The sequence below is a fragment of the Pipistrellus kuhlii genome, unplaced genomic scaffold (assembly GCF_014108245.1).
Source record: "Pipistrellus kuhlii isolate mPipKuh1 unplaced genomic scaffold, mPipKuh1.p scaffold_m20_p_9, whole genome shotgun sequence".
In the NCBI taxonomy this organism is placed as follows: domain Eukaryota; kingdom Metazoa; phylum Chordata; class Mammalia; order Chiroptera; family Vespertilionidae; genus Pipistrellus; species Pipistrellus kuhlii.
Window position 1 is genome coordinate 8,614,317 of NW_023425595.1, and position 26,315 is coordinate 8,640,631.

The following is a 26,315-nucleotide window of genomic DNA, read 5'->3' on the forward strand; positions in this document are numbered from 1 at the left end:
TTTTTGTTGACCCAGAAATTGAGAGGGAAGGGGTCTGAAGGGACAGGGGAACCAAGAAAATCCCTGGTTTTGAATATGTCTAGTGTTCTTGGCCGGTCCTAAAGTGGGGACATTGTGAAGTAAAAGGTAGTCCTGTTTACCAGAAGCCCTTGGGCCATCTTCAGAAAGGCTGGGATTGCTTTCTGAACCCATGTGAAGCCACATGATATGTTCATAGTTTGGGGAGAGGACACTCGTCTTCAAAAGGAAGGAAAGAAAGGAAGAAAACAGAAAGAAAGGATAAGGCCATATCAGAAAGGCACAGGAGTCCACCCAGAAAAGCTCCCAATGGCCCAAGTTGGAAGAGGTTGTGCAAAAAGATAAATCACAGTAGCATTAAATTCTGATCCAAAGAATACAGTATGTACCTGTGAGTCCACATAGCTGCAAATAAATTCCTTATGGAGGAATTCCAAGTAATAAATGCAGAAGGCACGAGGGAAGTGGAAAACCACAGTAGTAATTGCCACAAACAAGACCCATCAATGGATGCTGAAATTGGTGGGTGAAAGATTAAGCGGAAACAGGATGTGTACAGTCTCAAAGTGTCTCCCTCTAAACAACGAGTAATTCTCAAGGGAAAATAGTGAGTTTATAGTGGCACACCCCACAGATACCACCTGAATCACCTGATGAAGGTTTATAAGACCAGTGGGGTGTCACTAACACATGTCAATGTCATGTACCCCAACAAGATGCACTGATGAAGCACTTCCTTCTGAGGTAGCCATCCCAATGAGGCATAACCCCAATATAATCATGAGGCAAACCCACAAAATAGCAAGGACTCTCCAAAAGAGTCAAGGTCATAAAATAGAATGAAACACGGAAGAAACAGAGATAGAAGACATGACAACTAAATGCAACGTGGCATTCTGGATTGGATCCGGGAGCACTGATGGAAAAACTGGTCAAATTCCAATAAGTTCTAAAATTTAGCTAACAGTGTAACAAGATGAGTCTCTTAATTTAAATAAATGTTCTATGCTTATGTAAGATAATCAGAAAGGGAAACTGGGTGTAGGATATATGAGAACTCTTTATACTAGTTTTATAACTTTCCTATAAAATCAAAATTATCTCCAAAAAATGTTTAATGGTGTGGTAGGCTAAATAATGGTCCCACCAACATATTCATGTCCGTATCTCTGGAACCTGTGAATATTACCTTATATGGCAAAAATGAGGAGAGGGATTCACAGATATGATTAATTAAGGATGTTGACATGGTAGATTATCCTGATGGGCTCTCAGGGCAAACACATGAATCCTTGTAACATGAAGTCAGTGGGCGAAGAGGAGGCAATGTGACCACGGAATCAGAGATTGGAGTGATGCAGCCACAAGCCAATGAAGGCCAGCAGCCTTCAGAAGCTGCAAGAGGCTCTGTTCCCCTAGAGCACATGTGTCAAACACAAGGCCCGAGGGCCAAATCCGTCCCGCCAGGCCTTGCAATGTGGCCCGCACCGCGCTGTCATCACTGCACTCCGCTGCGTTTCCATCACAATGACAGTTTATGACTGTTCAGTAAACCATTCGGCCCGCGATTTAGGCTGGATTTTAGATTTTGGCCCCTTCTCTGATTGAGTTCGACACCCCTACCCTAGAGCCTCTAGAGCAGTGGTTCTCAACCTTCCTAATGCCTCAACCCTTTAATACAGTTCCTCATGTTGTGGTGACCCCCACCCATAACATTATTTTCGTTGCTACTTCATAACTGTAATTTTGCTACTATTAATGAATCATAATGTATATATATTGTAAATATCTGTGTTTTCAGATGGTCTTAGGCTCTACAGTGACCCACAGGTTGAGAACTGCTAGCAGGGTCACCTAAGACCATTTTTTTTTTACATTATTTACATTATGATTCATAACAGTAGTACAGCCCTGTTGATACCTTGATTTCTGCCAATGATACTGATTTTGAACCATGATAGAATAAATTTGTGTTGTTATAAGACACCAAGTTTGTGGCCATTTGTTACAGCAGCAATGGAAAACTAATACAGATGGTTTTCTAAAAACAATGGATAAGTTGGCATGAATGGCCCCCAAGACTTCTCTCAGCTGTGACAGTCTTGACACTTCAGTTCTGCATGTTAGGACTGCACGACCCTGAGCCCCTGAGAGATTCCTGGTGTACCTGCCCCAGGGCACGCTGGGAGCTGCCAGTAGACACAGCTCTGTGTGGAGGCTGTTCCTCCTTCTCAGCTGGCAGGCTCAATAATGCCTCAAAGTCTCCTCTCTAACATCCCTTGGCTCTGTCCAGCCTGAGGCCAATGGGCAGAGCAGCCAATCTCCAATGACTGAACAGCTCAGTTGTCCATCACCTGAGGACCAAATGGGGTTAGTCCCAAAATAACAATAACAGTAATGATAGCTTTTTCTTCTTTTTTTTTTTTCTTTTAAAAGCAGGCTCATTGCTGATTATTTTATATGCATCAGCTCACTTAGTCCCCATAACCATCTCATGTGTGACTCAGAGAGGTTATAGGGTTTGCTGAAGGTCACACAGCTATCCAGGTGACTCAGAGTTCCAGCCCAGGTGTCTGTGACTCAAAAAGCCCACGTCCCCAATAACCAAGTCACACTGCCCATCTAACATGTCTGCCCCGCCTCCTCAGCTGTGTCCTCTCCTTAGCAAATCCCACCTAAAGAGGGAAATTCAAAGTTTCCCTCCCTGGACCTCCTGGCTGCAAAGCATCCAGCCTTCAGCTACTTTCGAGAATGCAGATCTGCAGGTGAGGAAAATCCTCGAGTTTGAAACCATCTGAGGGAGTTTAGAGACCTTTTGACTTCTCACAGGTATATTAGTAGCCCCAGTTCTTTATCCCCAGGCATTCAGAAAGGGCTGGGAACGGTGTCATTATTGCAGCTTATGGAGAGGAGGGGTCCATTGCTAAGCTCTCTCATTTGACCTCCCCTCTCTGGAGGTCAAAGCATCTTGAGCTTCGCTCTCCATAGCACCTGCCATGGGGCAATTATCTGTAAGCACAGCTTCCACCCAGAAAGACTCCAGAGGGAGGATGCGTGTTGTGGTCATGCCCATATCCCAGCACCCAGCCCAGGACCTGGCACACAGGAAACAGAAAACACTTGGTTATTTCATTAAACAAATGAAAGTCCAAGTGATTGAAAGAAAGAATTGATAAAGCGCCTCTTTCTGTGAGGAGAGGCATGCCACCCACATCAGCCTCTCTGCTCTGGCTGTCTGGGCTACTCCAATCCCTGCCCCTTAATAGGATGCCCAGCTCAGCCTGATCTGCTCCTGGCCCAGGCTCTTCCACAGTCTTGTCTCAGCAGTGGGGTTTGCAAAGTCATATTGGATTAAGACCTGCTCCAGCTGTCACCCGTGGTGGAAAGCTTGCCTATCAGGCAGCCCAGAAGGGCTGGGTATCTAATGGAGATTTGCTAATAAGATCTGAGTTGGTGAGCTTTGCATCCTATTAACAGGGGGAGTGCAGGCCTGTCTGTCTGCTGGAAAATTGCAAACACAATAGAAAAGTCGTTTATGAATATTAATAGAACCAGAAACAATGCTGAGAGAAATTCTTGATGTGATTGGGAAGCTGGGAGAGGGCTCAGGGATGGGACGGCCTCCTTTCTATCCTCCCAGGCCTGTCCCTCCAGACCTGTCTGGAAGTGAGAAGCCTGCATGTCTGTCACAGCTAGATCAAGAGTGACCAGCGTGATGGCCCTGGAGGAAGCCCTGAGTCTGATCTCAAGGCCCAGCTTCCCCACACAGGTCCGTGTAGGCCAGTCCAATGTCAGTTTGTGGGGGACACATAGTGAGGTGTTAGAGAAAAAATGCGGGTGCCCTTTTACACTCCTGGATTTCTCCGGTGAGACAGCATCCCTCTTGGACTCTTTCCTGAAACTACAGCTTGTCTAGAGCAGCTTCCAACTGGAAGGTCATGACCTCCAGAATTCAGAGACAAACCAGTGTGCAGTCAACCAGCAGAACTCTCAGCACAGCCCAGAGAATGTTAAAGTCCAAAGGACGCTTAGTGAGCACCCCACCCCCTCCCAGCAGTTCCAAAACTGTGTACTGGGGACCCTTAGGGGCCCAGAGCAGTGCCTCTGGTGCCCCCAGGGACAGAGAGGAGGCCAGAAATGGTGGGCATGGAGTAACAGATTCAAGACTGGAATTCAGATATTCAGACCCCACCCACCCCTTGCCCAATCCAAAACTGAGATAGAACTCAGGGACCCAACAGTAAGACATAATCTCTGCCCTGCTAGGAATTTAGTCTGATGAGGAGGGGAGACGTTTAGCCATGTGCACTTCTCATTGCAGACCCTCTTGCAGCCGACTGTGGCTGTGTATGTTTATCCTACTAGTCAATAAAGAAAAGGCACAGACCCAAAAGAGAAACGGATAACCGCCAGGAGCAGCTGCTCTGCAAGAGCGGAGCAAACCCAGAGGAACGCAGCACAGCGTGGGGGTTGGCTGTGCACACTGAGGCCAGATACCCTTTGTTCAATGCCAACTACAAAGCACAGCTTTTTCTCCATCAGCTGGGCAACGAAAGAACTCCTCAGAGCTCCAGTTTCTCATCTGTAACCTGGCCGAAGAAATAAAATAATTTATGCACAATGTGCAGGCCACTCTGGCACATAGGAGGCACCCAATCCATCTCTACTTCCCTCCTTCCTTCTTCCGCTGTGGTGTGGAGTCTGCCCTCCATCCAATCACTCCTCTTCTGGCCATCTACTAGAATTCCCAGAGAACAGCTCTTCCCCAGCTTTCAGTCCTTCTGAGCTAGGTGGGCTGACCCCTCCCATGGGGTGATCTGCGAGCGGGCCTGGCCAATCAGAGTGTGGTATCACCAGGCCACAGTGATTGGTTCAAAGATCAGAAGTGTGCCCTGTCCAGGCCAATCAGAGCCAAAAGGGTCAACGTTAGGAATGGGTTGGTACTTTCCAAAGCTTCTTGCTCCTTCCCCTAAGGCAGTGGTAGGCAAACTTATTAGTCAACAGAGCCAAAAATATCAACAGGACAACGATTGAAATTTCTTTTGAGAGCTAAATTTTTAAAATTTAAAATTCTTTTAATGCCACAGCTTCAAATAGACTCGCCCAGGCTGTGGTATTTTGTAGAAGAGTCACATTCAAGGGGCCAAACAGCCACATGTGGTTTGGGAGCCACAGTTTGCTGACCACTAGCCTAAGGTTTCTGAGAGGGGCAAGTATGCACCTGTTGCTTCTGGCAGCCCCCTTGTCCCCAGGAGGCAGGTGCATCATTGAGGAAAGCTGAGCTGGGAGATGAGTGAAAGTAAGATTTCTGAAGGGCATCATTTGTGCCCCTGGATATAGGTGTGCCTGAACCCAGAACTACCTCCCAGATGTTTTTGTTACACAAGCCAAAATACCCCTCTTTTGCTTTAAGCCAATTGAGTTTCTGTCTCTTGAAACATTCTGAATGAGTCTTAACTAACCCTTTCAGCTATGTAGGCTATCCAACTTGAACTTGAGACTAATAGAGAGTCTGTACCTCCTTTCCCCACTTCTACCACCTCCCCAACTCCAGGGTCCATTTGTCTCAAATGGCTTGGGATTTGGGAGGCTTCTGGTTCTGTTTCCAAGACCCATTCATCATCTGTCAGTCTCCCAGGTCCAGCCTGGTATCGTCTCCATCTGCTTCTCAGCCCACAGCTGGAATGCAGAGGTGCAGGCCCTCCAGGCTCTGGGGAGAGAGGTCCCTGCACATCTCCCTGTGTGTATGAAGCCTGAGAGAGTATGGAAACAACCCAGTTCTCCCCAGTTAGCAAAGCTTAACATTGTCTGGGGAAGCTAAAGAAGAGGGGGGAATTCATAGGTTAGACCAGGCTGTCAAACTGATGGCCCATGGCCAAATCCAACCTGCAACATATTTAATTTTCCCAGTCTGTTTATTTTTTTTATTTATTTAAATGTTCTTAGGTGAGAAATGTCTCTCCTCTAGCCTATTGAAAGCCCACAATTTCATTTTCCTACACCCCTGAAGCTTCTCACATTTAAAGCATGTGGCTGGCCCCCAAAGCCATTGGAGTCTACAATCCCTGGTTGAACCCTCCAGCTTCCTTTCCTGCAGGGCCGTGCTGAGGAACTGGTTGATGGGGTCAGTGGTTTCTGGTTCACAAGATTACATGACTGAAGCTGGGGAAAGGCCAGTGATCATCATTAATATTATTATGTCCCTGGTGGGATACATTACTTCTGTTGCCCCTTCCTGCTGTATGCCTCCAGGCTAAAGCCCTGCCCAGACCCTCTATGGGTCTGCCTGGTGCTGGGGCTTGTATCAATTCCAGGGGTTTGCCCTCCCCAGACACTCCTGTTCTCCCACAGGCGCTGGGCCCCGGGGAACAGTTCCAGGCAGCAGAAGCCCCCATAGGCCTCTCTGCTAGTTTGCATTGTATTTGTGGGATAATTACTAATGGCACAGATCATTTTTATTAGCTGAGCTGTCTGCATTAAGATGATAGATATTTTTTATTAAAAACATCTGAGGGAGCTGCCATCCAGTAGAAGGATAATTTTCCATTTAGTTTAAGAGCAGATGGTTACCGAAATGTTCAATGTAAATGAATTGAGATTCAGCCCAAGTGTTGGGTAAACATATTGGAAATTTGCTGACCTGCTTCAAGCCTCCCGCCCTCCCAGGCTCTCACAGCCCCTCCTTCAAGCCTGAATGAGCCAACCCAACCAATGAAAGGAATTCTCCCCCAAACAACATGGAAAAATCCAGGCCACCAGGTGCAGTGGGCTGAAAGAAGAGCAATGATCTACTAGGGTCAACCCTAGAACTCGGGGTGCTGCCGATGTTGTTACAGAAGCCGGAGCTTAAGAGGTCAAGAGCAAGACAGAAGAGACGAACATATCAGACCACAAAGCAATGGTCTGGGTGGGGGTCAACGTTCCCCGGGGGCCAGGTCTTGAATAAGTCCCCTCTGCTCTCTGGACTTCAACCTTTCATCTGAAGAGTGGAGGCCTGGATCAGCATTAGCTCCAAAAATAAACTAAAGGGAAGAAAGTCTCAATTAAAAAAAAAATGTTTTAGCAACCAAAGTGATTGGGACCCGTTTAGGTAAACAGATTTGTTTATTGAAGGAGTTCTCAGAAGTTAGTGTGTTAACATGGATAAGAGTAAACAGGAGGTCCCAAACTTCATGTTCATGGAGCCCTTTCCCCGAGGTGCACCGCAAGGTCTGGGGAATGCTAGCTGTGAGGTTTTTCTAAGAGCTCACTCAGCTCCACCGTTCTCTGCTCTGTGGGTCATGGATGGCAACAAGGTTCACTCACCTGTCAACTAGGGTCAGTTGGTAGAGACTGCCTGGAGAGATTGCTGAAAGAGATGCTGAGGCTACCTCTAAGCTCAATGAGAAGATACCATGGATGTTTCTTTTCCCAGATCAAGGAGTCTGACCGGGTAGCATGACCCTCTGTGGCACTCCTTGTCCTATAGGAATAAGCAGTGCTAGGTCTGGAGACTCATGTGAATCCCCTAAAATTCCAGGACCTCCCCAAGGGCCTCCCTACCCCCTACATGTTTGTCCCTCGCTCTGCCAGATCCAGAGCTTAGGGATCATTCAATTAGAGCAAGAGGGTAGTAAGCTCTTAATTAGAGGGGCCTCGGATAGTCACCCCTGAATGACCCTCCCCCCAAAAGCTGCCCCAGCCCCCTGCACCAAAAAACAGGGAAGAGTCTGAAAGAGAGAGTGTTACTCACAAGTTGGCTTTACTCTGTACAGTAAGTGTGTGTTCCTGAGAAAATTGCACTCAAATTTAATTTTTATAAATGGAATCCTATTTCAGCCATGATTTACAACACAATTTCCAAGACACTTTATCTTCATTTTGAAGAGATGTTCCTAACATTTTAGTTTTAGAACTCTCCTTTCCATAGCACTGAGAATGTTCCAGTTAGATGAGGCATAGAAACCACGGAGTCCTACTCTTTCCATTTCTGGGAAAGTGCGGCCCAAAGAGGGAAGAAGACTAGCATTTGTCAAGTTGCTGCAAGATCCCATTCTAGTTCTCTGTGTGCCTCAGGTTGCCCAGTTTTCTAACAATAACATAATATGGGATTGGCATCATACCCACTTTATAGATAAAGAAACTGAGGTTCAGGCAGAATAAATTGCTGGCACAGGTACACCCAGCTGGTAACTGGCTCCTTCAAATCTTCCAAGGTCTTCCATTGCCCACCCCATTCTGACCTATGAGGATCTGCCTGACCGAGCCCCTCCTCCACACCATTCCAACCTCGTTGGCCACCTTTCTAGAGCTCAGACAGCACCTCAGGGTCACTGGCTTTGCTGTTCCCTCTACCTGGAATGCTTCTCTCCCTCATTCCTGCCTGGATTCTCCTTTATTCAGTATCACAGCTCATCACTCACACCAAGGTGTCTCACCCTCCCACCTACCCACACTCATTACAATTTTCTTCATAACACTTGGCACTCTTCTAAATTACTTTTTTAGTTTATTCATGTATTTGTTTCTTGACTACCCCACAGCTCCATGAAGATAGAAACATACCTGCTGCTTCTCACTGTGTCTTCAGTCCCTACAGGACTTGGGATGCTCAGTAAGAGCATCTATTTGCAGAACAAATGGATGCAGTAGCAGACCTGGGATTCAAGTCCAGGTCTATATGATTTTTTTTTTAAATGCTATTATTGGCACGTAATTTCTCAATAGAAGTTACTTTGAAATTTTCCATTTGCGGGTTGTTTCTTAAAGCATATTTGAGCTATCACAGATGAGAAATTTTTGTTCAGGTTTTCTTAAATCCAAGTTTACAGATTACTGTTGGTCTTGAAAAACCAAGGAGACTCCACATCCCTTGCAAGGGCCTCTGAGAGTAAACAACTTGTCCCCAAAACTTTTCCTGTGACCAGCTGCTCACCAGTCCAGCCCACACTGCAAGGAACTGGCTGGATCATAATTCACACGCCTAGGCTTCTGGTAGCTACGGAAGAGTGGACCCCTTCCCCAGAACACAGTCCCTATCTCCACCTGTCTCCCACCCTGGGCTGCTTGACAATTATTTACGCCAGCAGTTACCCTCTGGGCACTTAACAAAGGGCCATTGACTTTATTATTGAATCTAAAAGGAGGCCAACCCTTGCTCAGGCTCTCAAGGGTCCAGAGGGAAAGGGGAAAGATCAGCAGCTCAGGGAGGAAGAAAGGGGCAGGAAGCAAGGCCTTCCTTAGGATGGAATAGACTCCATCCCTTCACAGCTCCCCTGGGGCAAAGGACATCTGGTGAAGGTGTCAGGACAGCCAGGGCTGGAGGCAGGAATAAGGTGGGAAAGCTCTTGAGAGAAAAGGAGCCTCAGAACAGACATTCCGTAGATGTGGATGCGGATGCTCTGAGGGTGGAGGGCAGGGATGTTTAGCAGAGACAAAGGGGATAGTGGTGGGTGGTAGGAATGCAGGCATCTCTGGGTGAGGAAGGAAAGAAACCCAGAGCTGAGCTTCAGGGAGGGCCACAGTGAGGAGCCACCTGGTGCTGCTTCCTCCTGGCTCGGGGAGATGAGGGCAGCAGGACCAGGGCCAGCATGAGCCTGGATTCAGAGAAGTTTCTGGTTGACGCTGCCGAGAGTCCCACCCCAGGACATCCTGGCCTGTGGGCAATGCCTTCTCTGGGTGGCTGGGCAGTTTTCACAGAACCCTAAGCCAGTCAAAGGGGAAAGGCTTGAGAAGTTGGGAAACAAGGCACAGGGCATATTCTCTCTCTCTCTCTCTCTCTCTCTCTCTCTCTCTCTCTCTCTCTCTCTCTCTCTCTCTCTTTCTTTCTCTCTCCTCCCACTTAGAAGCTGGTGAACTCCCTTACCCCTGAGAACTGGAAAGCCGCCTTTAATTCTTTTCTTTTTTATCTCTTGCCCCGTCTCTGCTGACCTCTGCCTTGGGCAGAAGGCTCACATCTCTTTGTGCCCTCTCCCAGATCTCATCTACCCAGGCACACATTGTCACAGACCTGTAGCCTGGGGCATGTATAAATTCTTATTCTGCTTTTTCACATATACCGGTAACATGTCATCCCAACATATCACCACATTGCCATGTTTCTGCAGTCTTTGATCTCCTGGGCTCCTATTTCCGTCTGCAGAGGTCCTTTGAATCATGACACAGTTCGTGGAGAAGACAGACCGGACTGGCTGACCCAGTTCCCAAAGGCCCATGATTCAGTGGTTTCCCAGTTCTTTACTGATGAGGGGACCTGCTGCCTAAGGTTGTGTTTCTTTTTTTGCCTCTGAAGCTTGATGTATTAACACTCTTAGGGCAGCAACTTCCCAGCCTTCCCTCGACCCAAGGGGATGCTAGAGTCTGCCCCTGTCACCACCTCCCCCAGGAGAGCTTGCCAAGGACAGGCAGGGGGGGGGGGGGGGGGTCCCTTCATTCATTCACTCATTCAAGCGAAGACTATTATCAAGCACTTCCTGCGGGAACCCCCAAACCGCATGCTGGGGGTGTGGCCCCTGGGGGAAGAAAACAACAAGTAGAGGAGCAATTCTAACTGACCTCGGAGATTCAATGAGAGGACTGTGTCTGGGCCCAAAGGAAGGCTCTCAACCTGCCATAAGCTTCCTAGGGGACACAGCATCTTGGCTGAGAAAGGGAGGAAGAGTGGAAGGCAGCCAGGTAAGCAGAGAGAGGTATCCATGAAGAGAGCAATAGCACAGGCCAAGGCCCGGGATGAGAGGGTGCCTCCTCCAGAGGCCCTCATGACTCCTGTGTGGATGGAGCTCAGGAGTGAGGTGGGAAACAGCAGGAAAGAAAATGAGGGGGTAGAGGGACTAGGTGCCGAGAGCCAGTAAGCAGTGATAAAGGGTTGGCAATTATCCTGAGGACACTAGGAAGCCATTGAAAATTTGTATACAGAAGAGAGACCGATCAGATTTGAATTTCAGTACAAACTCATTTAGTCCTCTCACATTTTTCTGTGGCAGCATCCTGAGCACCAGGGCACTTCTGAGGAGTTTGGGATGCATCCTGAGTCAGAGATGCTGTGGGAGCTTTGGGAAATTATTGTGGGGCCTTCGAGGAGAACAGGGATCCAGGTAAAGGAAGGATCACAACCAGGCTCCTGGTGAGAGACCCTATGAAAGGCAAGAGCCAGGCAGCTGGAGAATCCGGAGCCTAGGCATGTCCGAGCAGCTCTGAGGCTGGAGGTCCCAGGTTTCAGGAAGGCTGGGTCATCTCTGAGCAGCTTGTCCTCCTGCCCCATCTTCATCGGGGATCCGAAATATGCAGTAAGCCAGATGACAGCACTGCCTTGGAAACTCAGGCTTCCCATCCCCAGTCAGGCCTGCCCTGCTCCTCCCTGTGCAGTGTTGCCATGGTAACCATTAGAGGCTGCTGGGATTCTCACTGAGGCTGCAGAATAGTACTGATCCTGCCTGAGTCCAGGGCAGGAGTGCTTCCTGCTATTTCCCATGGATGGAGGGTCCCTGGCCCCTTCAGCTCTCATGACATAGGGCTCAGGAGCCACTTAGAAGTGTGATGGAATATGGGGTTTGGGTGCAGAGAACAAGCTCTTAGGGTTCATAGCCCTGTCTCTTCTCTAGGCCGCAGGCTGATTCTCTAACAATGACCCTCTGCTACGAGGGGCAGGTTCATTCTGACCTTTCTCAAATGCCTGACACACAAATATCTTGACAGCCCTCCTTCTGTGGATTGTCTTAGAGCAATAATAAAAATGCCCACATTTTCAGCAGCTCAAGAAGTTCTTCCATATAGAGCTGTCAAGTGGTTGATTAATTGATTGATTGGTGTTAGGGGCTCATTCTGCAGCCACACACAGGCTCACACTGTGATGAGGGTCAAAGCTCAATCAATGGCAGGGGTGAGGGGCTATGTACCTGGCCAAGGTCAAAGTTACCATCTGTGCCTGGGTCAGAAATCTGTAAACAGAATTTGTGTGTAAAGCTTCCAGGCCTTTCCAGTAATCATGCTGCAACCTTGGCCTCATTAGCCCACAACTCTCACCAACCAGCTGAGCCCATCTGGTTTCTTATTAATCCAAAAGTGTGATGGAACAAGCAACCTTCTGGGGAGTGAGCAGCCTTGGGTATAAAACAGCCTGCCAAATATGCCATCACCTTCTCTTCCCTACAACCAGGAAAGCACCCTCCCCTTCTCTCAGCTGTGGCCTCCAGACCCTTTCCCCATGGCTAGACAACATAGCTTTGGCTGCTGACCAAATTGTGCTTCCTGTTGGGACAGAGAAGAGACAGGTGGGAGGAAGATCTGGGAGCGAAGGAAGGACTCTGTGGAGGAAGAGGAATGATGGGGAGCACAGGAAGTGGATGTCATAAGATGATCCAAGGTCCAACAGCACCCAGTTGTTATACCTGCCTCTTCCCTTCAGGTAGATAATTCTCATTTCATACTCTCCAATGCCTTTGTACAAGTCATTCTTATTACACACACACACACACACACACAAAAACACTTCTATCCTAATTTTGCATAACCAAATTCAATTTCCCATCCCTCCATCCCTTTATAGCCCATCTAAGGTGCTACCTCCACCATGAAGTTTTCCCTGATCCCCTCAGCCTGAATAGACCAATCCCCATTCTGACTCCCTTGTGGGAGCTACTGGTGGACAGACTTAATCATTTCTATTGGACTGTGAGCTCCTTGAAGGCAGGACCCATGTTTGATTCATGGCTGTATCCTTTATAATGCCCAACTATATACAAATAGCAAGTATAAGGTAAATATTTATTTATTGGATGGAAGGACATGTGAATAGAAGAATGCATTTATGAATGGAAGGATGATATCAGAGTCATGGGTTGAGTTCCCCAGGAAGCAAACGCTGAGGCAGAGTTATTGTGCAGGATGTTTATTAAGGCATGCCCTTGAAATCAACACCTGTGGAAAGAAGGGAAAGGAAGCAGGATAGGCAGAAAGGAAGTCAAGTTACAATGCAAATTCAACAATAGCCTTGGCCACCACCATGGAGAATTCTAGTCCTTCAGAGTTGTCTTAATGGGCCAAGATGATTAGGTCTTATACACACACCCAAGTCATTGGGTATGGGCTGCCTTGGGAAGGGACATGACCTTGGGAAAGGCAACTCTCTGCAGCTGAGATAATTCTTGAAGGAATTGACCTTTAAAGATGTTGACACAAGCACTCTTAGAGGTTGGAGCAACAAGTCCTTCATTGCAGGGGGGATCTGAGCAGCACATCAGTATTTACAACTGGTGGACATGATGGATAATAGATTATGGATAAATGCATAGTTGACTAGATAGGCAGTTGGGTGGAGAGAAGAACGAATTCATATATGACATGTGAATGGGTGATTGAATGAATGAACACCTGGTTGATGGATGGATGATGGATGGATGGATGGATGGATGGATGGATGGATAAATGGGCATCTGGATGATGGATAGATGGACAGATAAGTGGATGAGTGGGTGCACAAATGCATGGAAGATGAATGGATAAATTCATAGATACATGAATTTGTGGATGATGAATGGGTTGGTGGGTGATTTGCAATAGATGCATGGATGCATGAATAGGTGATGTTTTCTCAACATCATGCCACTCAAGTAAGTGAATCCTCCTGGTTACTCACCTGCTTCTTCCTTTTCTCTTGGGTAGATTCAAGGAAGGAACCCAAATAGCAATCTTAGCAAGTAAAGTGATCTAGAGGGCAAATTTTCCAACATCACTACATAACATATGGAGGTGGGGAGGGGCAGCTCTTGGGGACTATTACCTGGATTTATAGCCAATGCCTGTAATTTATTAAGACAGATGTGACCAATGGCTCATAACAAACGTGAGGGTGGTGATATCAGCAAGTGAGCTAAGCAGCCACATGGGCACCAGGGTCTGCTAGAGTTGGCAAGAGTCCCAGCACTGTAAAGAGGAAGGATAAGTTTGACTAACTCAAAGATGGGAGAAGGTCTTCCTCCTTACACTGAAGGCCAAGCCCATGTTCCACCTCAGGCTATGTCACCCTTTACCCTTTAATCTAGAGGGACAGGACTGGCTTCTGTTAATGGCAACACAAGGCCCTTCTTTATACTATGGGGTTTTGTAACTAATCCCCACCTGCTGCCCTTGTCTAGTGCCCCAGCCAGTGAAGGACACTATCAGGGTAAGCTCAGGCCTAAGAACAGTAGTTGGAGGCCTCAAAGATAAGGGGCAATCATCAAGATTTGTGATATGACAGTGACTAAAGAAGCTTATTTCTTCATGTCTTGGGAGTAGGGGGCTTTCACTCATAGCAGGAAAATAAATGCATAGTTGACTAGATAGGCAGTTGAGAGGATAGAAGATATTTAAACTAGGGGAGAGGCCCATGCCTGAATGTGAGGAGCCCCGAGGATGATTGTCTTTCTCTGTCTACTTGGGCCACACTTTCCCCTGGCTTAAGGTTCTTTTCTCCCCGCTTACCACATACCCTTCTAAAGCCAGAGGTCCTCCCTGTGAAGCTGTGAGGTTGGGTCTTCTCTAGTCTCAACAGGAGCCTTAAGATCATGGAATATGAAGGTCAGAGAGAAGCATAAAAGTCATCCTACCTAATCCTCCATACATGTGCAAGCCCACTGCACAGCTCACATACACTCTCGGTGACTAGACACTCATGACTTTCCTGAGCAAGCATTTTCATCCTATAAGTGCTTTAATTGTTTAACAATTAAATCATTTACCCTACCTTTCTGTTTCCCATCTGAGGAGGAAAAGAACAAGCTTCATCCCTCTCAAAAAACAGACTCCACGTGGTTCAGACCTGATTCTCAAAGAGCTCTACTATCCCCTAGCTCTAGTATCCCTCTTCTCTAAGTCAAACATCTCATACAACCTCTCTTATTCCTTAGAACAATGTTTCCCATCTCCTGGCCTTCCTGGACTCCTTCCTTTGAATATATCTCAGCTCATCTCCCTTTTGGCACCCAGTAGAACTCAGTGGCAGACCAGACTGGAGTCAAACAGAACTCTCTCCTCCTTATTCTTCTATCAACCGAGGCCCAGACCACAGCAGCAGTTTTAGCAGCCATGCCATACTGTTGAGTCATTTGGTACCTACTGACAGCTAAAACCTAGGTCATTTTTATATTTGCTACTGAAGATCTATCCTCCGATTTAGTTGCTGCTGTGGTTGCTTCTCTGGGGATGAGATTACAAGAGCCCTCATTATTTCTGTTAAGTTTTATCTTGTTAGGTTTGATCCATCACTCAACCCCACAAAGATCTTTTTAGATCCTGGTTCTGTCATGAGAAGAATTTATTATTCCTCCCAGAACTCTGTCTTCTGCAATTAGATGGGCCTGTCATATCCTATTAGGGCTCTAGGGTATTATCTCCCTATTGGCCTATTCACCATCTGTTGTAGCCAGTCTCCAAAGTAGCCCACAATGGTCTCCTCCTTGTATAATCCTCTCCCATATTGTACCAGGGTTGGTCTGTGTGACCAAAGTGACAATATTTCACTGCCAAGTGAAATATATCTGGGTCTCCATGTCCTGAGCAGCCCCATGCAAAGGCCTACGTGGCAAGATACCAAGCCTTTTGCCAACAGTCAAGTGGGTAAATATGAAAGTGGGCCCTCCAACCCCAGGCAAGCCTCAGATGATGGCAGCCCCAGCCAACATCTTGATCATAGCTTTATGAGAGAGCCAAACTACCCTCAGAAACTGTGAGATAATAAATGTTGGGGGATATTTGTTATGTAGCAGTGGATAACCAATAATCACACACACACATCCAGGGACAAGGAGTTAATCATTAGCTTTCAGGTTTCAAGACAACAATGGACACAGGACACAGTGCATTTGAAAATGTTACTCACATGGGATTACCTCTTTTTTCTTCCTCTTTAATCCATGTTGTCTGATCAGTTAGTCAGCCTAGTGTCTTCTCATGATGGCAGGAAGCCAGAGCCTCTGCTCTGTCTTAAGTGCTGCCCTCTCCTCTCACTCATGCTGCAGCAACAAGAGGTCCTAACCTCTCTTGCATGGGAGGGGGCTCAGTCTCTTGATGTGTCTTAGAAACAGGCACATTTTGTCTCTGGTTTTAGGTGACTGCCTACTTTGGGCTTGAAAAAAGGGACAGCTCCTTCTCACCTCACCTAACTCTCAAGCATAGCATACTTCATGTGGTCCAGACCTGATTCTCAAAGAGCTCTTCACTCGGTGCTCAGACCTCAACACAGACAATAATAAAGCAGTAATATAACTTCCCATTTGCTCTCCTCCTTTGGAACCCTCAAGGGGAGAAGTCTTCTGTGATCTGAGGCAGAATTCTGGCCATACCCACCTCTTCAGACCAGTTTCCAAATGAGTGAACTGTGGTAAGTTTGGGTGTTGCCCAGATATTGACCCCTTGGGTTTTGAGGTATTGATCCCCTCAGTCCTTGGAGCAGAGCCTGGAACAGCCAGATTCCAGGCCAGTCACCTTAGGCTGTGATTTCATCTCTTTGATTTCCCCTGGGGACTGTACAATATTAACAATTTCCATGAGTACCATGATGTGGAAAAAGAAAGCCTGCAATACAGTCCTCAACAAATCTCTTTGAATGATCCCTACATACTTTTCATCTTCATTCAAGTCATTGATAAAATGCTTATCAGTGCAGGGTCTAGGACAAAAACCCAACCACCAGGCACCCCCCTCTGGGCAGACATTGAGCCACATTCATCACCACTGCATATGTTCATCTAAACACTACTCCACCCAGATAGCTTCCACTTACTCCTTATCTCACCGCCTGGTCCACGCGGCTATCATGACGTCTCTTGTCAAATACTTTGCTGGCTTTGTAATCCCAAATGAATTAGTGTATAATTAATGGCAGATCACCATCAATGGCAGATAATAACATAAAAGAAGAGAATCATCTAAGCATAATGGACCTCCTGATGAATATATACACTCCTATGCAGAGGGGTGTCAGTCATTCAGCTCTTGTCCCTCAGCTCCAAACCCCTGTCCCTCCCCGCTCTGAGATGCTGGGCTGGCTCTCTGAGAAACACCCTTCTCCTTTGCCAGTTGACTTCATGCTTGGCTCTGCCCATGGGGACACTAAGGGAAGACTGGAAGACAGGAGAAGGGAGAAGGGAGAAGGGGGAAGGGAGAAGGGACTTACTAACTCCTTGCTGGATTCTGACCCTTCATCGTGCTCTTTTGGAGGACCCAGCAGCAGCAGCTGGGTGGTGGCCATGCTCCTCAGTTCTGAATTCTGTCCTCCCAACTTCATTCCCTTATCTTGCTCCTTAGGGATGGTGACTGCATCCTGTAGTTATCTCCTCTGCTGAAAGGCCCAGCGTGTTGTGGTTTCTGCTTTCCCTACTGGACCCCTAAATGGTACAGGACTTTGCCAAAAATAAAAGAAAGGAAAAAGAAACCTAACCTGAAGCTGATCAAATCTCTATGTCTCACCATTAATCTAAGCTGCTAAATTTTGTAGTGATTGTTATGGAGCAACAGACAGCTAATACAGGTGTGATAATGGTATTGTGGTTACGGTTTTCTGAGGCACACTGAAATAGTTATTGAATGTCCAGGATTTGCTTCACAATAATAGGGAGTGGGGGTGGTTGGAAGTGAAACAAAATGTTAAAAAAAAAAAAAAACTGAGTTGAAAGTTGTCAAAGCTGGGAGATGGATAGGTTGGGTTCATTATGCTATTCTTTCCATTTTACATTTTTCTTGAATTTTAAAATAAAAGTTTAAGAAAAACTTGCTTAAGTGCTGTAGAGCTGTCAAAGAGAGAAATTGTATTCTCTGGCAAGAAATGTCCTGAGCAAACCCATTGTCCAATAACATCCACTTCCTTTTCTATATAGTAATCCATTTGATATCTTCCATGTAGAAAGTGTGCTGGTCTATCGTTTCAGAATCCGCATTCTTCCCCTTCTGAGAAGTGGAAGGGCACACAACCTCACCTGTCTTCAGGAACACTCCCCACTCTGCAATTTCTCAGGGTCTTCTCTGCAAGTGTCTGGGACCATGAGTTTTGTTTAGCCAGGAGAACAAGATCAGAGCAGCCAGGTGAGTTACAGGTGACTTTCTCGCCATTGTGTGCTGCTATTCCATGTTTGTATTGTCAAAGAGAAGAGACAGGAACAAAACAGGTGACAAAAAAACTCTGTTCCACCCATTCCTAGAGACATTATGCCATCTTCTCTAGCTCTGTTGAACCTAAAGCATAAATAGATGAGGAAAATGGGAACCAAAAGAAAGAGAATGGCAATATGGAAAATGAACAGTATAAAATTCAAGGCCAAGTGCATTAAATAGGGCATTTGATATTGATAAAAGTTATGATCAATAGTGAAATCATAGTCCAGTCCATGAACTTTAATGGACCAGAGAACATAGCTCTGAAATACATTGAGCATAAACTCTTAGAAGTGTGAGTAGAAATTGACAGAAATTCAATTACAGTGGAAGACTTAAGCATACTTGTCTCAACTCATGTAAGATCAAGAAGGCAAACTTAATAAAGCAAAAGAGATTCAAACTGTATCATTAATTCCTGAATTAATAGATATTGAACTTATATCCACAGAGACTCTATCTTTGTTGTGTCTGTGCACTTTTACAAAACTGACCATATTCCAAGTCACAAAGCAAACTCCAGTGAATTCCAAATAGTAGGAAGTATACAAGTTGCCTTATCTGACCAAGTGCTACAAACTAGAAACAAATAATACAAGTTTTAAAAGACAAATTTTTAAAAAAATTTAATATACCATTTTAACCCAAGTAGTGAATCTTTTATTCCTGGGTTTCTTTTTGCTGTAAATTTCACAAAACCGCTTTCTGTTATCCTTGATGTTTTAGAAAGATGTGGCTCGTTTGGCATGTTTCCTGTAGCTGTCTACTCCCACCTACTAGGAGAGCCATTTGCTTTGTGGACCACCCAGTGCCCTTTTTTTTTTTTTTTCTTGCTTCCTTTTTTTTTTCTTTAAACTTTTTAAAAGATATATTTTTATTGATTTCAGAGAGAAAAAGAAAGATAGAAACATCAGTGACAAGAGAGAATCATTGATTGGCTGCCTCCTGCATATCCCACACTGGGAATCAAGCCCTCAACCCAGGCATATGACCTGACCGGGAATCCAACCGTGGCCTCATGGTTCATATAATATTGATAGTTCAACACTCAAACACTGAGCCATGCCAGCCAGGCTTTTCCTCCTCCTCCTCCTCCTCCTCCTCCTCCTCCTCCTCCTCCTCCTCCTCCTCCTCCTGTTCCTTTTCCTCTTCCTCCTCCTTCTCTTCCTCTTTTTTTCTTTCTTTTTTTTTTTTTTTTTTTTGTAATGTTGCTTAATTTCCTTCATGAGAGTCACCCCTTCCAGCTCAAAGTTTATGGACCAGGCTGGTGTTGACCCCACCACTGGGCACATGATGCCAACTTGGTCATTTCGACATTTCTTAGGCCTGCTGAGCTCCACCTTCTACTGGACTTGGACTGGGCACATCTAAGTCAGTAACTGGCTCTCATGGGAAGAGGTCCTGTGAGAGAACAGAGCCAGCGTGGACTCTGTGCTGTCCCATAACACCATCTTAGCTCTTGAATCAAACCGTACCTGAACCAGACCTATCCCTATACTTTGAAATAAAGTCCCTTTTAGTTTAACGGAGCTTGAAGGGGGTTTTCTGCTACTTGTATCTTTTCTTCCCTCTTTGAAGCTGTCTTTTTTAAGCCTAATGTCTTCAGACATTAATCCTCATTGAATTATTTAGAATCGAATGGTCTAAATTGTATTTTTTTTAGAACTCCCCAACCCTTTCTTGAGTCTCATGCCATGAATCATTTATATCATTCGTCAAATGTGTCTATCATGCCCATCTTTTTTCAGGGCACTTCAAAGCTCTGTCTTTCTAAGTCATTGCTTGTCACCTGTGGATCGACTCAGGTATTCTATTTTTCAGCTGCTCTGGTTCTCTGAGAAGGAGAGAGGAATGGGCAGATGGAGAATTAGGTTAGGATACAAATGGTTGTCCAGACTACTTACTCTGAGGCAGGAAATTCTAGCAGGTACATACGTTATCACATTTGATCTCCCAATAACCCTGTGGAAGAAATTATTTAAATGTCATTTGCCCAAGGTCACTCCGAAGGTGGGAGAAGGAGCCAGAGGTCAAAAGCAAATCTGCCTGACTCCAAAGCCTTTCCATTCTCCTTACTCCCCAAATTATCCCCTCCAGGCTATCGTTCCCTAAGGAGAGGGTTCTGAGGCACCTCTCTGGATCCATGCTGAGAAGCAGACCCTATGGGCAGGTGGGAGCTTAAGAAAAAGGAGTAGAGCTGAAACCGGTTTGGCTCAATGGATAGAGCGTCGGCTTGGGGACTGAAGGGACCCGGGTTCGATTCCGGTCAAGGGCATGTACCTTGGTTGCGGGCATATCCCCAGTAGGGGGTGTGCAAGAGGCAGCTGATCGATGACTCTCTCCCATCGATGTTTCTAACTATCTCTCTCCCTTCCTCTCTGTACAAAATCAATAAAATATATATTTTTTTAAAAAAAGAAAGAAAAAGGAGTAGAGATTGACTCTACCCAGGGAAGACACCAGCAGCTGGGGATCCAGATGCCCCAGTTGTACATGTCTGGGGATGTGCCCATGTTGTCCCTGCCCTGCCTCTGTGGCGTCCTCCAGACAATCAGTGTTAGACACCCTGGGAGGTCACCTTGTGGCAGGCCCTTTACAGGAGCTCAAAGGAGACTGAGGAGGAAGGGTCAAGTGTGGCCTCTGCCAGCTCTAACCCTGCCCCTGCCTGTCTCCACACCCGAGACCTGACCATGTGAGCAACCGCCCGTTCCGGGCGGCTTTCACTTCCTCACCTCCAGTGCCCATCAGCAGGGCATTCCCAGCTGCAGGATGGAGCTCGCCTTCAGGCCAATGACTCAGAACCCTAAGCCTGTTCTTCGCTGCTTGCATAGGGACTGTGGGGAAAGAACCCCAAACACCCTTTTGGGACGGAAGAAGGGTGCTCTGGTATTAGAGGGAGAGGACTGTCTTGATATTCCCAGAATCTCCCAGACGAATGGGTCCTGGACCCTCCTGTCTCTTCCATCCTTCCTCTACCTCTTAAAAGCCTTGGGTCTAGTCCCCACAAAAAGAACCCTCTCTCATCACACTCACGCCAATCACTGTAAAAGAACTACCTTCATCTGGACATCTACCCAGCAGTCTATGTACTTCCCTCTAATGTGAACCCTGGCCCTTACATGGCAGGAGTGACTGTCCCTATTTTACATATGAAGAAACTGAGACTCCAAGAAATTAAGAAATCCAAAATCACATGGGTGGTCGATGGGAGCATTGTATTTGGCCCCAAGTCGGCCGACCCTCCTCTTTCCACTGCTCTGCATCACCAACGGGAAGAAGGTCACAGAGTCACCCTGGTATACATAGACATAGAGCATACCGTATTTTCCGGCGTATAAGACGACCCCTCTAATTTTACAGTTAAAACATAGGTTTAGGCCTATATTCGCTATATAAGTCTACCCCCCACTTCCGAGGCAACATCAGTTCTTTTTTTTAATAGACCACCTCTCGGACTCTGGCCAATCTGAGCAGGCTTTTTTTGTTTGTTTGTTTCAAAAGTCGTCTTATACGCCGGAAAATACGGTAAATAGAAGAGGAAATTCATCTGGAGCCCTGGAGCAAGTAAGCATGCAGTGGGTGGGGAGACCACCCACGCGCCTGGAAACCCCTCCATTCACCTGCACTGTTACTTATGTGGATGCCTGTCTTTTCTACTAGACAGTGGGCACCTCTCAGAGCTGGTCCAGCCCCATTCACCTGCCCCCACGTTCCCCACATGGCACTTCAAGGAAGGACATAGGGACATGAAGAAAGCTTTTCATTTTGAGAAAGTCCCTCTGAGTTCTGCCTTCCCAAGTACAGGGTGGGGCAAAAGTAGGGTTACAGTTGTTTGTATGGAATTAAATACAATAATTACTAAATAATAACATAAGAATAAATTCTCAGCTCACAACTGTAAACCAACTCCCACCCTCCTCCCCCTTATAGTCAAAGCTCAGTTCCCAGACCCCTTGCGGCAAGGACACAGGCATGTGACCAGGGTTCTGCCCTGACAGTTCTTAACTCAGAATCAAATTTTAGGCAGACGCAGGCACAGGCTTCTGTTTTTCAGCCAGCCTTCTGGTGGCCTTAGTCACAAGGTGGACTTCTGGTGGCAGGAGAGACCGTGTTTGCAGTGAGGTCAGCTCCTGGCATCCAGCCCATTGGCAGCGACGATACTTGCCCCATCCGGGCAATTCTGCATAGAGGTTCTGAGTTCTTAGCCTCCCCTCAAGTCTTTCTCCTGCCCTCCCAATGAGCCTATGCATTCTCTCCTCTCCGATAGTTTAATCAATCCCTATTTTGCTTAAACTAGCCCTAGTGAATTCCAATATTTGCAACTCAATAAATATTCAGCAAATAGACATTTTAAAGTCACCTCTCAAGCTCAAGAGGAAGCCACATTGTCTGGCCTAAGCCCTGCCTCCTCTCCTCACCTCCTCGCTGAGTGGCCAAGTCCCTCAGCACCTCCATCCATGTAAGCAGGACACTGCCCAAGGTGTTGTATCTGGCACAGTGCCTGGCATACCGTAGGCCCAAGGAAATACTTATTAATCATGTATTTCTCCAAACTCATCTGTATCCCAGGATCCCCTGGGCTGCTTCTTGAACTTCCCATCCATTAACTTATTTTTGTTTGCCAGGCACCAGCTAGATAGTTTTGCAACTATTAGCTCATCGAACCTTCAGATGGGTGGTAGCATCGGCATCTTGCAGATGAGGAAACCCGGGCTTGAAGACATGAAGATGCTTGTCCAAGGTCACAGCCTGTATGCAGCAGGTCAGGTTTGTACCAAGGACTGTCTGACTCTAGGATCTGAAACTCCCAATCCTTTCCCTCTGTTGTACAAAGGGCAGCCTGGAAGGTGGACATCTCACCTTAGGAAGTCCAGACGCCATCAGGGGAATATGGCCAACTTCCGTAAACCCTACTGCCGATTTCGGAATCAATGGCTGGATGGGCTGGGACCCCAGAGGCTCTGACTTAAAACAGGAAGATTTAAAGCTATTGTACTCTTTTCAAAACAAATGTTATAAACAATATTTGGACACCTGTGGCTATTGTCTAAGGCCACACAATGTTTGGGCTATTCCCCACTGTCAAGGGCTCTCTCCGACTCCTGAGGAACAGAACAACAATTGTCGCTTTGCCTGGAGGAGCTGGAACAAGCACCAAGCATCACTCAAGACTTGTTCATGTGAACCAGACCCCACCCTGAAGAGACACAGGGGAGATGTCAGGAATGTTTGACCTCTGAGTGCAAAGGCCAAGGTGAGGGCTAGTTCGAGTCTGGGCCTCCTCCACCCGGAGTGTGTAAACTGAATTCCAGTGGACTAAATGCATCTCCTGTGTTCTCTTTGACAGGCAAAGTGCTTAAAAAAAATTTTTTTAAGTTATTTTCTAGAGTCTTCAAGTTGAGAGATTTCATCATTTAGTGAGCCCTGGGGACTGATGAGTGCAGGGCCCTTTAAGAATGGAAAGTGGAAGTCTATTTAGCTCAATTAAGTCTGCATATACACCTTTACCAGAAATTCCCTCCTGGTATAGATCCAAGAGAAACTGGCACATAGATCTGGAAGGAGAAGGTGCGGATCTGCACCTTGGGGTTGTTGGAGGTGGGGTTGTGGGAGGAGGAGGGGATAAGGTTCAGAGGCAATGGAGGCCTCTATGGTGGGTGATGAGTACATGGTGGATTCAGCAAGTGGTGGCGACAGGCTGGAGGGGAACACAGCACCCTGGATAGACCTGTAAAACTATGATGTTGCAAAAGGAAGAAAATAGAATTCGGTTTCTAGCACAATATTATTTACATAAATTAAAATACACGTGCATCAAATAATTCAGGTTTTGTGAAATCATAAAAATAAAAGCAAATGTATCAGGTGCAGAGAAAAGAGCTGGAGGGGATGGGCCCTCTCTGATAAACATTCCACATTTGATATTTTTTTAGTTTGCTTAAAAAGCAGCCAAAAAAAAAAAAAAAAAGATTTCAATAGTATTTGTTACCAGTATTTAATTATTAGTTTACTGCCCCCCCCCCCAAAAAATAACAAACTTCAAAACAAACAGGTGAAATTCCCCTCCAGCCATACATTCAACTAGAGAGACCAGAGTATCCAGCATCAAACGACGCTGACAGTGGAGCACAGTCTCAAAACGCCGAGCCGAGTACAACCCCGGGTGGCTGTTCTGAGCATTATTTTCTGTAATAAGCTCTCTCGGGTATTGCCTAGTGGTTTCATTTATTAATTACCCTTGCTTTGTGAAGAATTATTGGATTTTTGTGCACAAAGTTTCAGTTTCTTCTGCCAAGGGATACTGTTTTCTTTGAGCGTCAGGTTTGTATAAAGAGCTAAGGAGGTCACAGCCACAAAAAAAGAAGAGAAGTGAAAGGACAATTCAGGGAGCAGAGAGGGAAATAACATCAAACTTTATTAATTCAGGACTTACTACAATACATGTCAGGAGCTGGGCCGAGAGCTTAACAAAGTGTGAGCTCACACCGGACCACCCTATGAGATGGATCTGTAATAACCCATCATCTGTATGCAAGAATGAAGCTCAGCGTGGTTAAATGACCTGCCCAAGACCCCAGAGCTAGTAAATGGCAGAGCCAAGACTTGAACCCACATCTCTCAGGCTCCAAAGCCCTGACGCAAGGCTCACAGCGCCTGTGCAGTCAAGTCCCACTGCGAAACTCTGGAGGCCAATGTCAGGTTCAAGCCACTAACAGTGCCACAGGTGAGGCAGGAGGTAACCCTGGGGCCTTAGAAGAAAGTCAGTTGAAACCAGTTGTGACCAGAGTGTGCTCTGAGGATGAATAAACCCTGAGACCTCTGTGAAGTGTGGGAACCAGGTGTCTGGGAGACCTGAGGCCAGGACATGTCCCTGACAGATCAGAGGCTGGGCTGGCCTCTGAGTGCCTTGGCCCCATCTACCCACCATTACAATTTTGCCCCCAAAAGGGGCAGCTCCTCCATGAAAGCCCATCTGCAAGTCAGGCAACCCCTGCTCCTCCCAGCTCTAGGGTTGCCATAACAACCATTTGAGTTAGCTGAGATTTTCTTAAAAAGAGGTCCCTCACAGAAGGGGAGGAGAGGGAGAGAAAGTCTTGAAGGATGTTGTTGGTCACCTCATTCTCTGCCCCAGTGGGTAGAGGGGCCCGAGTCAAGTCAGAGAAGTGGGGAGCACAGAGGGTTACAGAAAAATTTCCCAGGTACCTCCAACCTGGACACACAGAGAAAATGGCCAAAGTTGCACAACCCTTTAGGGTAAACTGGAGGCAACTGGGACCATCTACTGGGAACTGGATGGGGAAAAAACTTTAGCATTACATTTTCTTCTTCTTTTTAATTGAAGTTCACAGGTTCTTTTTTTTAATATATATTTTATTGATTTTTTACAGAGAGGAAGAGAGAGGGATAGAGTTAGAAACATCGGTGAGAGGAAGAATCATCAATCAGCTGCCTCTTGCACACCCACTACGGGGGATGTGCCCACAACCAAGGTACATGTCCTTGACCGGAATTGAACCTGGGATCCTTCAGTCCGCAGGCCGACGCTCTATCCACTGAGCCAAACCAGTTTTGGCTACATTTTCTTTATGTTATATAATTTTAATAAGAAAAATAAATACAAAAAAATAGGGAGAATATTAAATATTGAATATTCACAATCTATTCACATTATAAAAGAAATTTCAACATTAAAACTTCTCAGTAAAACATTTTCAAAATATCTAATGAGCTTTCTTTCATGAACAGTTTTTCACTCTCAGGCTTTGCATGTGAAATGACCATACTCAGTTCTTGATGGGGCCTTTTTAAAGTATATATTTTTTTATTGATTTCAGAGAGGAAGGGAGAGATAGAAACATCAATGATGAGAGAAAATCATTGATGGGCTGCCTCCTGCATGCCCCCTATTGGGGATCAAGCCCACAACCTGGGCATATGCTCTGACTGGGAATCAAACTTGAACACCTGATTCATAAATCAATGCTCAACCACTGAGCCACATGGGCCGGGCTTGATGGGGGGCTTTTTAATGATGATCTATTGAAATTCTTGAAAGTTACTATTGATAGAAAACTTGTTCATACAAGTACATGATTTTTAAAAAAAATGTAAGACCGTTTTATAACCATTCAAAAATGTATAACACTTGAAATTTTATTAAAAGAACCTAACAGCTCTTCCTTTTCTTTCTT

General features: G+C 46.1%; 1 long non-coding RNA gene across 1 annotated transcript; it reads right to left on the reverse strand.

The window, feature by feature from the left end:
* Positions 1-12,757: 12,757 nt before the first annotated feature.
* LOC123651896 lies at positions 12,758-18,525 on the reverse strand. The gene is made up of 3 exons (XR_006740880.1): positions 17,150-18,525; positions 14,465-14,531; positions 12,758-12,912 (listed from the first exon to the last, which is right to left on the reverse strand). It is a non-coding gene; the product is annotated as an uncharacterized LOC123651896 (long non-coding RNA).
* Between the last annotated feature and the right edge of the window lie 7,790 nt (positions 18,526-26,315).